We start from the raw sequence: 13,953 nt of genomic DNA on the forward strand, positions 1-13,953 counted from the left end.
TCCATAAACCACCATTTAATTCATCCTGATTATTACATAATGACAGTAAATTATGAGAAATTATTAGGATGACACTTAACCTTAATGTTTTCTACATGTAAATATTAAATACAAGTTGAAATACCCGGCCTTGCCTAAGCTAAACACATCATAATATAAGGAACAGCGCTACCAAGTTTCAAGTCTGTAGGACATACTTACACTTGAAAAAAGGGTAATTTTGATTTTAAAGTCCCATTGATTGTACAATCTCGGCGCATCAAGGCTACGCATCAGCAAAACCGGGATACCAATCTTCAACTTCATTTTGTGGGAAGGCAGGTAACTTCTAGGCAAGACGTGAAGGATGCACCAAACGATAGCACCTTTAGTTCGCTAGCAGCCACAAGCTTCACTTAGCAGATGGGTTTCACCAAGTAGAAGGATAGGAATTTGCCAGACATTACTATATGACTGTGTGGCGGACAAAGATAAATGAAACAAACTCACTGTTTCTGTGTCTATGACCTACGTCTTATGATCTTCTATTATAAAACTGAATTTATCAATTTTTCTTTCCCTTAGGGAGGGAATTTCATAATTATATGTAGTCTACATCACTCTCAAGCCCATAAACTATATGCAAAAAAATATTAATCCATTGCTATGTTGCCACGTGATAGAAGGACAAACAAACACACTTTCCAATTTATAATATTAGTAGGAATGACCACTTTTTGGAACTAAACACAGATTTTGTGAAAATGAAAAAAACTTAAGAAGGAAGATAATGATCACAAACTCAAAAGGCAAAGATAGTTAACTTAGTAATTTGATAATAGTAGGGTATTTTACATGTGGGAACAACACGCAAGTTACAGTTCTTTTATTCCATTTCAAGCTTTTTGTCAGTTAGCAGACATAAGTACTAACAACAAAGTAGAATGTGGAAATAGACAAAACAGTGTTGTTAGTCCCAAATCAAATCATTAGGATCTGAATTCTTCTTTGTTCAAAATATATCAGGCAAAATTCAATATTATTTATTTAATGTGCTAAAACAACCATATATTTTCTTTCAGCATAAATTTTTTTTATCAAATCATTTAGTTTTTGAACATTTTCTATTTGCAGCAAGAAAGGTCTGTTGGTCAAAAAATGTACATGCCCAACAACCATTTTTTGTATTTTTTTAAAGTTTGGCATAATGATAATACTGATAATGATAAGGTGCTGTTGCTTTCAATATTCTGCACCAAAATATTGATACGTAGGTACCTAAAAATAACACCAAAACATATGATTAACCACTTTCTATTTTGATAAAATGAGATTAAAATACAGAATATGAGAACAGTGTGTAGTAGTAGTCCAACAAAAAAAAATTAACACTAACACAATTTAAAATATTTAATGTAAATTTATCATTCCTTTCGATATTAAAGATGTTTTGAACTAAAATTTCTTTTTACAATTTAAAATTGAGGAAAATATAGAGATTAGTTCAACCTATTGTTTTAAATTAAATCAAGACTACTTTGTTGATGAGCAACGCTATTAATAGGCCTTTTTTTGAAAAGTGTTGACTGAAGAATGCAGCATTGCTGGCCGGGTTATTACTACCAAGCAGTGGTGCCTCCCCCCCTCCCCAGCTTGACGCGGGTGGCCCAGTACCATGTGTGGTTCACTGCAAGGGAGGGCACGCCCCGCCGCCCATGTTGTACAATGCACATTCGAACATGTTCGTACACTTACTCAGAATGACCAAAACACCTCATAACACCAAAATGAAAGCTAATATACTATACAGCACGGAAATGCAAGTTATATCATGGAACTAAGTAGCATCAAAATAAAACTTTATTCAAATAATAATAACAGTAATATTTAAATGTTAAAAATTCAAGGAATGTAATTACCAAACAAAAAATTGTACCAAAATGCATGGATCAGAAATATTATTATTATTATTATTATTATTATTATTATTTTTTTTTTTTTTTTACTGTTCACCTCTTATTAAATCAGTTTCAAACCACAAATTCTTGCTTATTAATTATTATTGTTCTAAATGTATCTGTTTGAAACCAATTTATTACAAATTATGTTACACCTATCCCTCACTTAGCGCGACTAATTCGTTCCTAAAATTGCTCATGTTATTCATAATCGCGTATTCTGAAGCATTAGTTTCCATAAATAGCAAGGCTAATTTAAGTAATGTGTTCCAAAATGGTCTAGGAAAATATACTTTACATAATATAAATGCGTAGAATAACACTCAACAATAAATATGTCACACCATTAATCTTAATATACCTCCTATCGCACTTTGTGTGACAAATACGACATCGCGTAACGAGAGATATGTGGTTATTTACTTTATCGTTAGTTGGCTGGCTGACTTGCCCGTCCGGGCGTGACCTTCAACTCACGTCGCGTACATTTCCAAACCATCCTTTACAGACAGTGAAACTGATATTACTGTCCGGATAGTTACATTTTAATTTTTCAAAAATTAAAGTGCTTACCGTGTCTCATTGCATAATTGTCGCACAATTTATAATAAGATCAAGTTTGAAGTTTCAAAAGTATGGGTGCGGTTTTTTGCGGAAAAAAAATTGTTGTTAGGTAAAGTTATTCATAAAAACATAACCCATTCATGGAAAGTACGTTTATTTAAAAAGTACAATATGAAAAAGCACACCAAATAATTTAAATTAATAAGTCATGCAACAAAAACCTTTCTTCAACTTTAAAAAGAAAAACATAATCTGTCACCCAAATGCGAGCCTGAACTAACGTGCCTGTCGTGTCGGACCCGTCGGGGCCTTGTGATTCCAGCTTAACTATCGTCGTAGTTTTTTTTTTTTTTTTCCTAGCCTAAGTTAATTCTAAGTGTGTAGGGGAGGGTCCAGGTTAGGGGAGGACCTAAGTGTGTCTCAGGCCGAAGCCTATACACTCTACCATGCGGGTTTTTAACCATGCAGGACAAGGGCGCGTGCATCATGTGCTTATTGGGGTTTATTGGCCAGCCATGGCTGCGATTGGCGCCATGACTGACGCCCCATTGGTCGCCTAGCTTAAAAGCTAGCTAAGTGTGACCCAGGTAAAACCTGCATAGACACAGGGAAAACCCTGGGCCGGTTCATGCGGGGATCAATTAACATGCATTAAGCAAGCAGGTAACTACTGGACAAGAGGAAGAAGGGTCCAGGTAAGAAGAGTTGGAGGGGCTGAAAAATCAACCTTGGTGGAGTTGGGAGCTTGGGCCTTGCGGCCCGCATTTAAGTTGGGAGCTCCTGGGTTATTATTAGCCAGGGGCGCATGCGCCCCCAGGGGCGGGCGACTTACGTCAGCCCAGCCACAGCTGCCCAGGCAGCCACAGTTAAGACAGAGTGGGCAGACGAGCCAGTAAACCGGCTCGAACTGCTGGCTCTCGGAGCGAAAGGCCGTTGCGCCATCTTCATCTTCCTTCTTCAGGTCAACAGCAGTACTTCTCAAGCCAGGGTGGGGGGAGGGACCCAACCTCGCCACCCAAAATCCCCGAGACGGTTGAAGGTCGCGCCGCTCGAGGCTACTGCTGCCACACCTACAGCAGCCCCAGCTGGAGGTTCCTGATGTCTTCCTTCAGAGTTCCGATGCATTTCAATTCCGTTGCGCGCGCAGCAGTTCACAGCTCCGCAAGTTCCAGCCCGCAGTTCGTCTACACTTCGCATTTTTTCAGCACCTCGAGCTCCCCTGCGGGCCTTCGCCGACGAAGCTGCTCCCTGCCACGCGCCGAGCTGCATTCAGGCTACCTTTCACACCGACAGCCGTAATAACGGCTCCACAGGCCGGCCATTGGTCCGCGGACTGCTATTGGTTATTCACAGCCACCCCAGCGAGATTGCAACTCTCGGGCTGGGCTCCCGTATCCGCCACCCGCGGGACGCGGTCGGTAGCAGTTGGCGCTGCTAGGCCACCCCCAGCACGCACACAAAACCAACACGCACTGCCAGCCTTCGGTTACCCAATAGGTCGCAGGGAACTCCCAGCCAACAGCCCGCGAGAGAGATGCGTACGCCCCGAGAGACGACCACCGACTCGTCGTAGTACACACCTCAAAATAGTGCGGGCTATCAAATGTAGTAAACTCGGCACAAGACAGAGAGCGCAAGTTGCATGCAATCGGTGAGATATCAATATCGATATTCGACTACGTGTGCGCGCTCTATACGGGAAGCAACATAGCCAAACATGAATGATGCCAACTAGCGCTGGCTACCTTTTTATAAATGGTACACCGCGGCGACGCAGACTAATAGATAAAGGTTATAACGTTTAAAAACGTCTTTAAAAGAAAATTGTGTGCACAGTTGACTTGCTTAAAACTAAAGTGCGACCAAATAAGCGCCGCCTTCATGTCAATCTGCGCGCATCTCTTCCCCCCTTGTTTAGCTAACTGTATCCCACGGCACATCTGTTGTATACAAAAGATGAAACAGACTTCGTGGCATCGTGCCCGACTTTTTTTTTTTTTTTTTTTTTTTTTTGCCTGTGGCGATTTTGTGCTAACTGAAATTTACAGACGTGCTGTTCAAGACTGGGGCAGTAAAATTAACATTGCGCTAAATGAATTCGTGCAATCTGAAGACGTGCTAATTGAGGGATAGGTGTACTGAAAATATTTAGCATATAAATTTTACTACTATTTTGGTGGAGTGAACATTACAAAACAGCTTTTACAAAAATAAAAAACAATTACACTGAAATTGTCTGTTTTAAAAACTAAATTAGACTAAAAATAAAACGTTAAAGTCTTGTCTCTAATTATTATAGATAAAAACTAAATATTTTGCTCTAAATTACCTACTTGATTTTTTACCACACCCATGGCTCAAGATTTTTTTAGCCTTCCCCCCCCCCCCCCCTCCTTCTTTTTTCCGCCAAGTTTTTTTGTGATCGCCACTGCTACCCAGGGCCGCCCACAGACATTTTGTGAGCTGGGACAGAGTTTGAGTTTGTGGCCCAGGGCAGAGTTCGGGTTTGTGCCCCCATCCCCTAAAATAAAATAAAATAAAATAAAATAAAATAAAAAAGATTTGGTACTCCATCAGCCCAAATTTGCCATTTACACACTATTCACGTAAAACTGAAGAACATAAACCTGAGACCTGGTCTCTACCTCTCTCTATAGGACTATACCATCATATCTCTATGTAGTTAGTTTAGAAAACTATATTGGAATGATTGTGGTTACTGTTTCAGGACAAATAAAAAAATTATGATAACATTTAATATATATATATATATATATATATATAATAGCACTAACTTTAGTGTTGAAAAAAATTCTTTTAAAACTATACAATTATATTCAAATTGTAGTTTGATAGCTCTTAAAATTAAGTTATAGTTAGAAGAAAAAACTCCCAGATACTGTTCCATGCAGTGAGCCACCCTCATCACAACCTCTCGGCTAGGCTGTTACTCCATAGAAACAAAACAGTACATTCAGTTTGACGTCGTACCTCCGTGCCTCTGGGTTAAAGCCCGGATCACAGCCCTGTCCGCAGCGCACCGCGGCTTTGGGAATGACGTCACTTCCGCTCCGTACGCGCGAGAGCAGTGCGCCGGCGTCCTGGTCTCCAGTCCCATGCGAGCCACCTTCGAGTCTAGACGCGGCCGCGAGACGCTCCATAAACTCGCCGCTATTATCGCTTTTGGATTCTGTTCTATAGTGTGTATAATCTCTTTTTTATCGTTTTCTTTACCGTGTGCGTGAGTGTTGTTTTGTATCTGACGTGTCCACGGGCCAAAACACGTGGACTAACCCAACTAGCCTGCACCGCACATTTCTCCAGCGCGCGACGTCCCTCGGCAGCTACACGGGCCGGACAGTCCACCCCTGCCTCCCCGCAGGAGGCTGCTCTACGCGAGAGAGCTGGCGCCGGGCAACACTAGAAAACGGCCGAGCGACGTCCGCCACGTCTCCACGCATTCTACGGAGGCGGGTACGCGACATTTGGCGCCCGTATGTGTGGCGAACTGCAAGTCCACAGGAGAGTGCGTGCAGTGCGAGAAAAGAGTGTACAGTGAGTGATCAGACAGCGTGAAAATCCACCTGGGACAATGGATGGATTCACTTATTCACCTAGACAGTACTTCTGATCTCATCAACGCGAGGACGCAACCATTCCTTTCCCACGTTTCCAACACCTATCAGTTTCACGGTTCAGCTGATAACGCATCGCCGTCTCCCGTCCCGCAACCGGATTATATTTCCCGTCGATTCACCACCACCCCCCTCCAACGGGATAACGCACCGTGGTACCCCCTCCTTTTTCACCCTTTCGCCGTTCTGTCATCGGTGATCTTCGGGGCGCGCCGGCGGTGTTCGGGCGGGCGCGGTGATAGCCTGCGCGGGCAGGCTGCGCAGACGGAGCGGCCACGTGGGCCCCGTGTTTGTAAACAATGCTGCCGCGCGGGTTGACAGTTACGTGCGCGACGTGTCAGCTACCGAAAGGCATGGACCTTGTGACAGGAGAGTGGCAGTGTCGGAACACGTGTACGTGCGCGCCACTGAGGCGCAGTGAGGTGAAGACAGAAACTGCTGAGGGTGTGTTGTTATGGGACAGGGATACATCATCAGAGCAGATGCATAGGGTAGCCCCGAACACAGCGAGTGCCGTGTACCGGGAAAAAGGGGGATGTGACGAGTGTAGAGGATGCTCGGGCAACCGCGTCGGGTCGATGTTACCGAACCAGAATCCACCGTCGCCGAACCTAATTGACTGGGACACACCTACGAACTCGGCAGCGCCGCCAGTCGCGTACGCTGTGCGGGTTGCCACAGGGGCTGGGCGTATAGTGCTGCCAGAGTTTAGCGGGCTCGTGCACGAAGACCCACGGGAGTTTGTGCGGTGGTGTGAGAGGTGCATGTTACAGTGCAGTGTGCCGGTAGAGGAGTGGACCCAGCGCACAAGCGAACAGTTGCGTGGTCGAGCTCGTGAGTGGTGGACTCTATGGGGGCGATACGATATGCAGTGGCGGGAGTTCTCCACGCGTCTCATGCAGCGATTTGATGACCGCCAGGCAGTCTTGAGCTGCAAGGCCCGTTTCTACGGCGAGGCGCAGAGGGACACGGAATCGGTGGAGAGATTCCTGGCGGGCAAGTTGCAGCTATATCGTCGCATAGCCCCAGGGGAAGCGCCGGAGCAAGCGTTGCCGGACGTGACTGCGTTAGTGCGGGAAGAATTACAACCCTTCCTCAGGCCGTATTGCAACGGGTCTGTTGAAGAATATGTGTGACAGGCCGTAGCCACGGAGGGCAACCTGCAGCGCCTTCTGGGGCGACGGACAACTATGACCACTCCCGGACGAGAGCCCAGACACGAGTACAGAGCGCCCGCTCTCCCAGAGGGAGACATGCAGCTCGAACGTCCACGGCAGATGGTAGCATGGGCAATCGAAGGCCCACCAAGTGGCAGATGACAGACCACCACACCAGAGTGGCGGAACGCGGGGAATCGGCGGGACGGAGGCCGACCACCCCAGTGTCGCCTTGGATGCCCGCAGGACACGTTCCATTGGCACCAGGACTGCCCAAGACAACAACAAAAACAACAACAACAACAACAACTGGCGGGAAACGGGCAGCAGGGGGTGTAGGACCAACAGTTCTGCCCCCCACACCACCTAACCTCCTTCCCGAAGCCACGGCCGAGACACGCATAACACTGGGACAGCTCACCACCCCAGACGACCGGCTGATGCAGGTACCCGTCACTCTGAACGGGAGACAGACGGATGCTCTCGTAGATACAGGTGCGAGCCACGTGTTCGTGGCCCAACACTTGGTGCCGCCAGCGGACGTCACACCAAGACGCTGTGCACTGCGTCTGGCCACGAGCACCGGAGTCGGGACAGCCATCGGGGACGCCATCATAACGGTGAGTGTGAGGGAGCTGGTTACCCAGACGGCAGCAGTTGTAGTAAAGGGACTCAGGGAGGACCTAGTGCTGGGACAGCCTTGGTTGGTAGAGCATGACACAGTGATAGCGCCGGCCTCTGGGCTAGTGAATGTTGGCAAACATGAGCGCCTGGCAGTGTATGCACTAGGTAGAGCACCGCCTCCCCCGAGAGAGCCCACGAAGTTAGAAGATGTGGACAATGATGTACCCCCAGAGTATCAGGATGCATTCAGGCGGCTCATAAGGGAAAGGCAGAGCATCTTCGCCACTGCCGACCCACTCAGGCGCACAACGGTGACAGAACACCGAATCCCCACTATGCACGACCAACCAGTGTATGAGGCCCCCAGGGGATATGGTTTCCGCGAGCAACGGGTGATACGTGAGCAAGTGCACGAAATGTTGCGAGATGGTGTCATTGAACCCTCCAACAGCGCATACAACTCACGCATCGTCCTAGCTGCCAAGAAGGATGGGACCATGCGCTTCTGTGTGGACTTCCGTCCCCTGAATAGTGATACCATTAGTTCTCCACCACCGCAGATCAGTGTGGACGAGGCCTTGGCAGGCCTGGGCAATGCACGAGTGTTCACGACCCTTGACTTACGTTCGGGGTATTGGCAGGTGCCAATACACCCAGGTGACAGAGAAAAGACTGCGTTCACGTTGCCCGATGGTAGACGATTTCAGTTCTGAACCATGCCCTTCGGGCTCAAGTGCGCGCCGGCCACATTTCAAGCTATGATGGCCCGCGTACTGGAAGGGTACATTGGCCAGTTCGTGACAGCCTACCTCGACGACGTGATTGTTTACTCCAAGACCTGGGAGGACCATGTGCAGCACCTGTCCCTGGTCCTGGAGCGGCTCCAGATGCACCACTTGACCTGTGCCACACAGAAGTGTCACATTGGACGGAGAGAGGTGGAGTTTTTGGGGCATGTGGTGGATGCTGAGGGAAATCGTCCGCACCCGATGCACCTGGCGAAAATTGCAGAAGCTGAACCCCCTAGAACCCGCAAGCAGTTGCAGAAGCTCTTGGGCCTCGCCAACTGGCTGCGGAACTATATCCCGCAGTTCTCCACGCTCACTGCCCCTCTGACAGATCTGTTGTCACCACGACAGCGCTACCAATGGACACCGGCTGTACAGCAGGCGCTGGACAGCTTGAAGGCGGCTTTTCTCCGATGCCACACTCTGTCACGGATAAACCCCGAGAGGACGCTGTACGTGCAGACGGATGCGAGCGCCGAGGGGGTGGGCGCGGTGCTATATCAACGAGACGAAAATGGGGACAGGTGCATAATCGACTACGCCAGTGCCAAGTTCGGCCGCGCGGAACGGAATTGCCACAGCAATGAACAGGAGTGCCTGGCTGTGGTATGGGCACTGAAGAAATACCGTCCCCACCTCGAGGGTAGGCAATTTGTATTGCGCACGGACAACCAATGCCTCACATGGTTGCGGACCCTGCAGGGGCGGAAAAGCAAACTCGTGAGGTGGGCGCTGTTTCTACAGTCGTTCGACTTCGTTATGGAGCACGTTCCAGGAGTAGAAAACGAGCTGCCGGATGCCCTGTCACGGGACCCTGAGGAGGGATCGTGCCTGAAGGACGAGGTATCTTGGGACGAGATACTGCCACCTGGCCGTGAGACGGATCACCACCACCCAAGGGACCCAACCTGCCGCCTGCTTTCTCTAGGTGTAGACGACGACCCGCCTCCTGCGGACATGGTCGAGCTGAAACGTCGGGTGCACGATGCCCAACGCACCTCTCAGGATGCTGAGCGCAGACGCGCGAAGCAAATAGCGGAACCATGTGAGACCTGGACTACGAGGGACGGTGTGCTCTACATACGAGGACTGGGACCCGATCAGGAGTGGCGCACCTATGTCCCACCGGAGGCACGTGAAGCGGTGTTGCGCTTTATGCATGATCACGACCTGGCCGGACACCCTGGGGCAGACCAAACACGGCGGGCGGTCGGTCAGCACTACCACTGGCCCGGCATGGCCCGGGACGTGTGGGAGTACGTGAGGACTTGTGAGATGTGTCAAGAGCGGAAAGCGCGGCGGAGCGACGGGATGGAGCAACAACAGCCTCGCATTCCCACTACCCCTTTCCAGTCCGTCGCGCTGGATGTCATGGGGCCATATCCCCGCACAGCCCGGGGCAAGAGATTCCTGGTGGTAGTGACCGATCTCTTTACCCGTTGGGTAGAAGCTTACCCCACCAGCAATGTACGGGCCAACACCATTGGGACAATATTGCAAACGGAATTCTTCCCACGTTGGGGCTACCCGAGAGACCTGCTGACGGACAATGCCAGCCAATTCGTCGGGAGGCAGTGGCGGGAGATGTGCAACTCGTGGCACGTCGAACACCGGACCACACCTGCCTACCACCCCCGAGCCAACCCGACGGAAAGGCGAAACCAAGAGTTGAAAGTCCAGATGCGCATAAGGCTGGGTAGCGACCATACTAAGTGGGACAACCATCTTGCAGAGGCTCTGTTTTGTATCCGTCGCAGAACCAATGCAGCCACAGGAATGACCCCGGCGGAAATGGTCCAAGGCCACAATTTGCCCTTGCCAGGAGAATGGACAGCCCACGGGGTAGCCGATGAAGAAGAAGATCCAGAGGAGCGCCGTCAACGGCGAGAGGCAGAAATGACAACAGCGCTCGAACACCAGAGGGCCTATACTCGCCAGATAACACCGCAGACGACCCGAATGCCACCGGAACTCCAACCTGGAGAACTGGTATACGTGCGCACGCAGTTTTCTGTCCAGCGCGCCGAAGAACTACAGTGCCGGGTTGAGCCCCAGATGGTCGGGACCACACCCGATCCTTAAACGGCTAAGTAGGAGCACCTACCTAGTCCGCCTTGATGGACGGCGGGCGCGAAAAGTGCACCGAGACACCATACGGAGAACATCAGTCCCAGGAGAAAATTTGGTCTCTGAAGATGTCACCCTGGTAGAAGTGGACGAAACGCCTACTTCCGACGACTCGATCACACCCCGAGGCATGCGGGGCCTGTTCCATGCCACCCCCAGCCCCGAAACAGCGACCCTGGAAACAGCAGGAAGCTCGGCCACAAGTCCGAGGCGACGCCGTCGGAGACGCACGACGCGGACACAGATCGATGACGTCACCAGGATGCCCGAGGCGGGCGCCGATGCGGCGGGCGAACAACCTCTGGTGACCGAGCCGGACGAGGAGGAGGCAGATGAGCCACTCTCCCCCACCCGAGGTGGATGGGGACATGGTGCCTCCCTCGCCGATGCAGAGTTCAGAGTCACAGTCGAGGAGCCGGCTGAGACGACCCCGAGACGCAACCGGCGACGTCGGCGAGCCCCACGTTACTTGGCAGACTATGTCACAGGCTCGGAGCTGGACGCGTTTGTGTACGACAACCCGGCGAGTACGGGGCGAGAAAGGCGGCCCTTACTCCAACGACCGCCGTGGGAGAGGGCGTCCCGATCCTGCTGCCTCGGGTGGAAGCGCGGACGGCATTGACCCGGGCTTATCCAGGGGGGGGGAGGGGCATCTGACGTCGTACCTCCGTGCCTCTGGGTTAAAGCCCGGATCACAGCCCTGTCCACAGCGCGCCGCGGCTTTGGGAATGACATCACTTCCGCTCCGTACGCGCGAGAGCAGTGCGCCAGCGTTATGGTCTCCAGTCCCGTGCGAGCCACCTTCGAGTCTAGACGCGGCCGCGAGACGCTCCATAAACTCGCCGCTATTATCGCTTTTGGATTCTGTTCTATAGTGTGTATAATCTCTTTTTTATCGTTTTCTTTACCGTGTGTGTGAGTGTTGTTTTGTATCTGGCGTGTCCGCGGGCCAAAACACGTGGACTAACCCAACTAGCCTGCACCGCACATTTCTCCAGCGCGCGACGTCCCTCGGCAGCTACACGGGCCGGACAGTCCACCCCTGCCTCCCCGCAGGAGGCTGCTCTACGCGAGAGAGCTGGCGCCGGGCAACACTAGAAAACGGCCGAGCGACGTCCGCCACGTCTCCACGCATTCTACGGAGGCGGGTACGCGACAAGTTAATCAACAGTTTATCTTCCCTTTTTTTTTTTTTTCGCTTTAGATATGACCCCCTTTAGAGTAGAGTATTTTGTGGTCCGGGGCAATCTGCCCCCTTTCTCTTGTGGGCAGCCCAGCTGCTACCAAGTAGATCTAGTTGATAAAATAATGCAGGCCTTAACTGGCTGAACACTTTGAAGTAAGGCCGTAGCCAGGATTTTGTGAAAGAGGAGTTCCAGTATAAACATTAAGTATTTTCGTACAAGTATTTTTAATAAAGAAATTTTTGGAATTTTAAAATGAATATTGTTTGTCACACTAAAATCTCAGTGAATAGTAGAATTTTAGTAGGTACACAAACTTTATACTTAAAATTTTTAAATACCTAATAATTTTTTTTGTTTATTTTTATTATTTGTTTAATACTTTGTATTTAAGTCAATTGTTTTATTTCTTTAAGACAAGTCATAAATACATATGTATAAAAGTTAATAAATACATGAAACACACATGTAAAGTTTGTATGAAAGAATTACTTACACATGTGCAAACTGGCATGGAACATAGACCATTCTTGGAAACAAGTTCCTGCCATTTTTGTGTATGAGGGCTATAATATGGAGTAAATACACTAATGTTTGCCCACTAAGGATTGCAATAATATTTCCAAAATTATATCTTTGTAACCTTATATAGCTCTTATTTTGTCATTCAATTTTCACTTTTTTTTTTTTTGTTTCGGAAAGGAGGGTCCGGACCCCACAACCTCCATGGCTATGTCCCTGCTTGAGGGCTGGAGAAGAAAATTTTTAAGATGGGTCCTGTTCCTCCAATCATTTGATTTCCAAGTGGAGCATGTGAGGAAAATAATTCCCAGACTTGCTGTTCCATTGGTGTGTTGTCAAACACCGGCCATCGCGACAAAAATACCGGAGATCCAGACAGCCACAACGCACCCGGGTGAACTCGTGGGGGAGGCAGAGTCCACGTCACATGGTACTGCATTGCGACACACCCAGGGCTTATGTGGAACCAGGCTCCACGTGAACAGAGCATGTGATGCACCCGAGGTTCAGGAGATGGTGCTGCTACAATTCACACCTGACAACAACCTTGCTGGCCACCCGACGCAAAGTGTGCAGATACTACCATTGGTCCGAGACATGTGGGAGTATGTCCAGGAGTGTGATGTGAAGAGACACCTGCCATTAATAACAACTGTAACTTACTATCACTGTATATCATGGGCCCGTACCGCTGCACACCAAGTGCTTCATTGACCAGGGGACAGAGGCCTACCCAACCAAACACGTCAGTAGTATGTAAAAGGAATGCCAAGCCCAAGGATCAGTGTCCGCAATCTTGGATTGTGACATCATGAAGGCAATCTTGGATAACCATGACCTTTAACCCTGACCAAAATTGACCTAACATTCACCATAATGACCAAAAATTAGTTTTAAAAAAAACATTTCACCAAAATATCTTGTATTTTTGAATTTTAAAATATCAAATTTTGAGAGGAAAATTTCCGGACCTTGGACCTTTATCTTTAACCTGGCTGACATCTTGAATTCCCATATCCACCATTTAGAACTTTCTGCCTTTTTAAAATATGTTGTTGCATCCATTATATTGAAAATATGTACTTAATTTTTATCCAAAAATATTGGGAACTTATTTTAGATTTATAAAAAAAATTAATTTCAGTTTTAATAAAATTTTAATAAAAAATGCATTTTCATCGTGGTACCTACTTGGAGTCCTCGGTTTTAACTCGGTGAGGGCAAAAAATTGCGACTGGTCTTTCCTCCATGGAGGCTACGAGCAGACCTACTGACACCACTATTACATCATGACAGCCATTTTGGATATGCTTTTTTGTTTTCATTTGCTAGTGTGTGGTGCTACCATCTCGGTTTAATTTCTACCTGCTAGAGTGCAGTAGTGTTAATCAACAGACTGTTTTAGCATTTAGACT

The sequence above is a fragment of the Bacillus rossius genome, chromosome 3 (assembly GCF_032445375.1).
Source record: "Bacillus rossius redtenbacheri isolate Brsri chromosome 3, Brsri_v3, whole genome shotgun sequence".
Classification (NCBI taxonomy): domain Eukaryota; kingdom Metazoa; phylum Arthropoda; class Insecta; order Phasmatodea; family Bacillidae; genus Bacillus; species Bacillus rossius.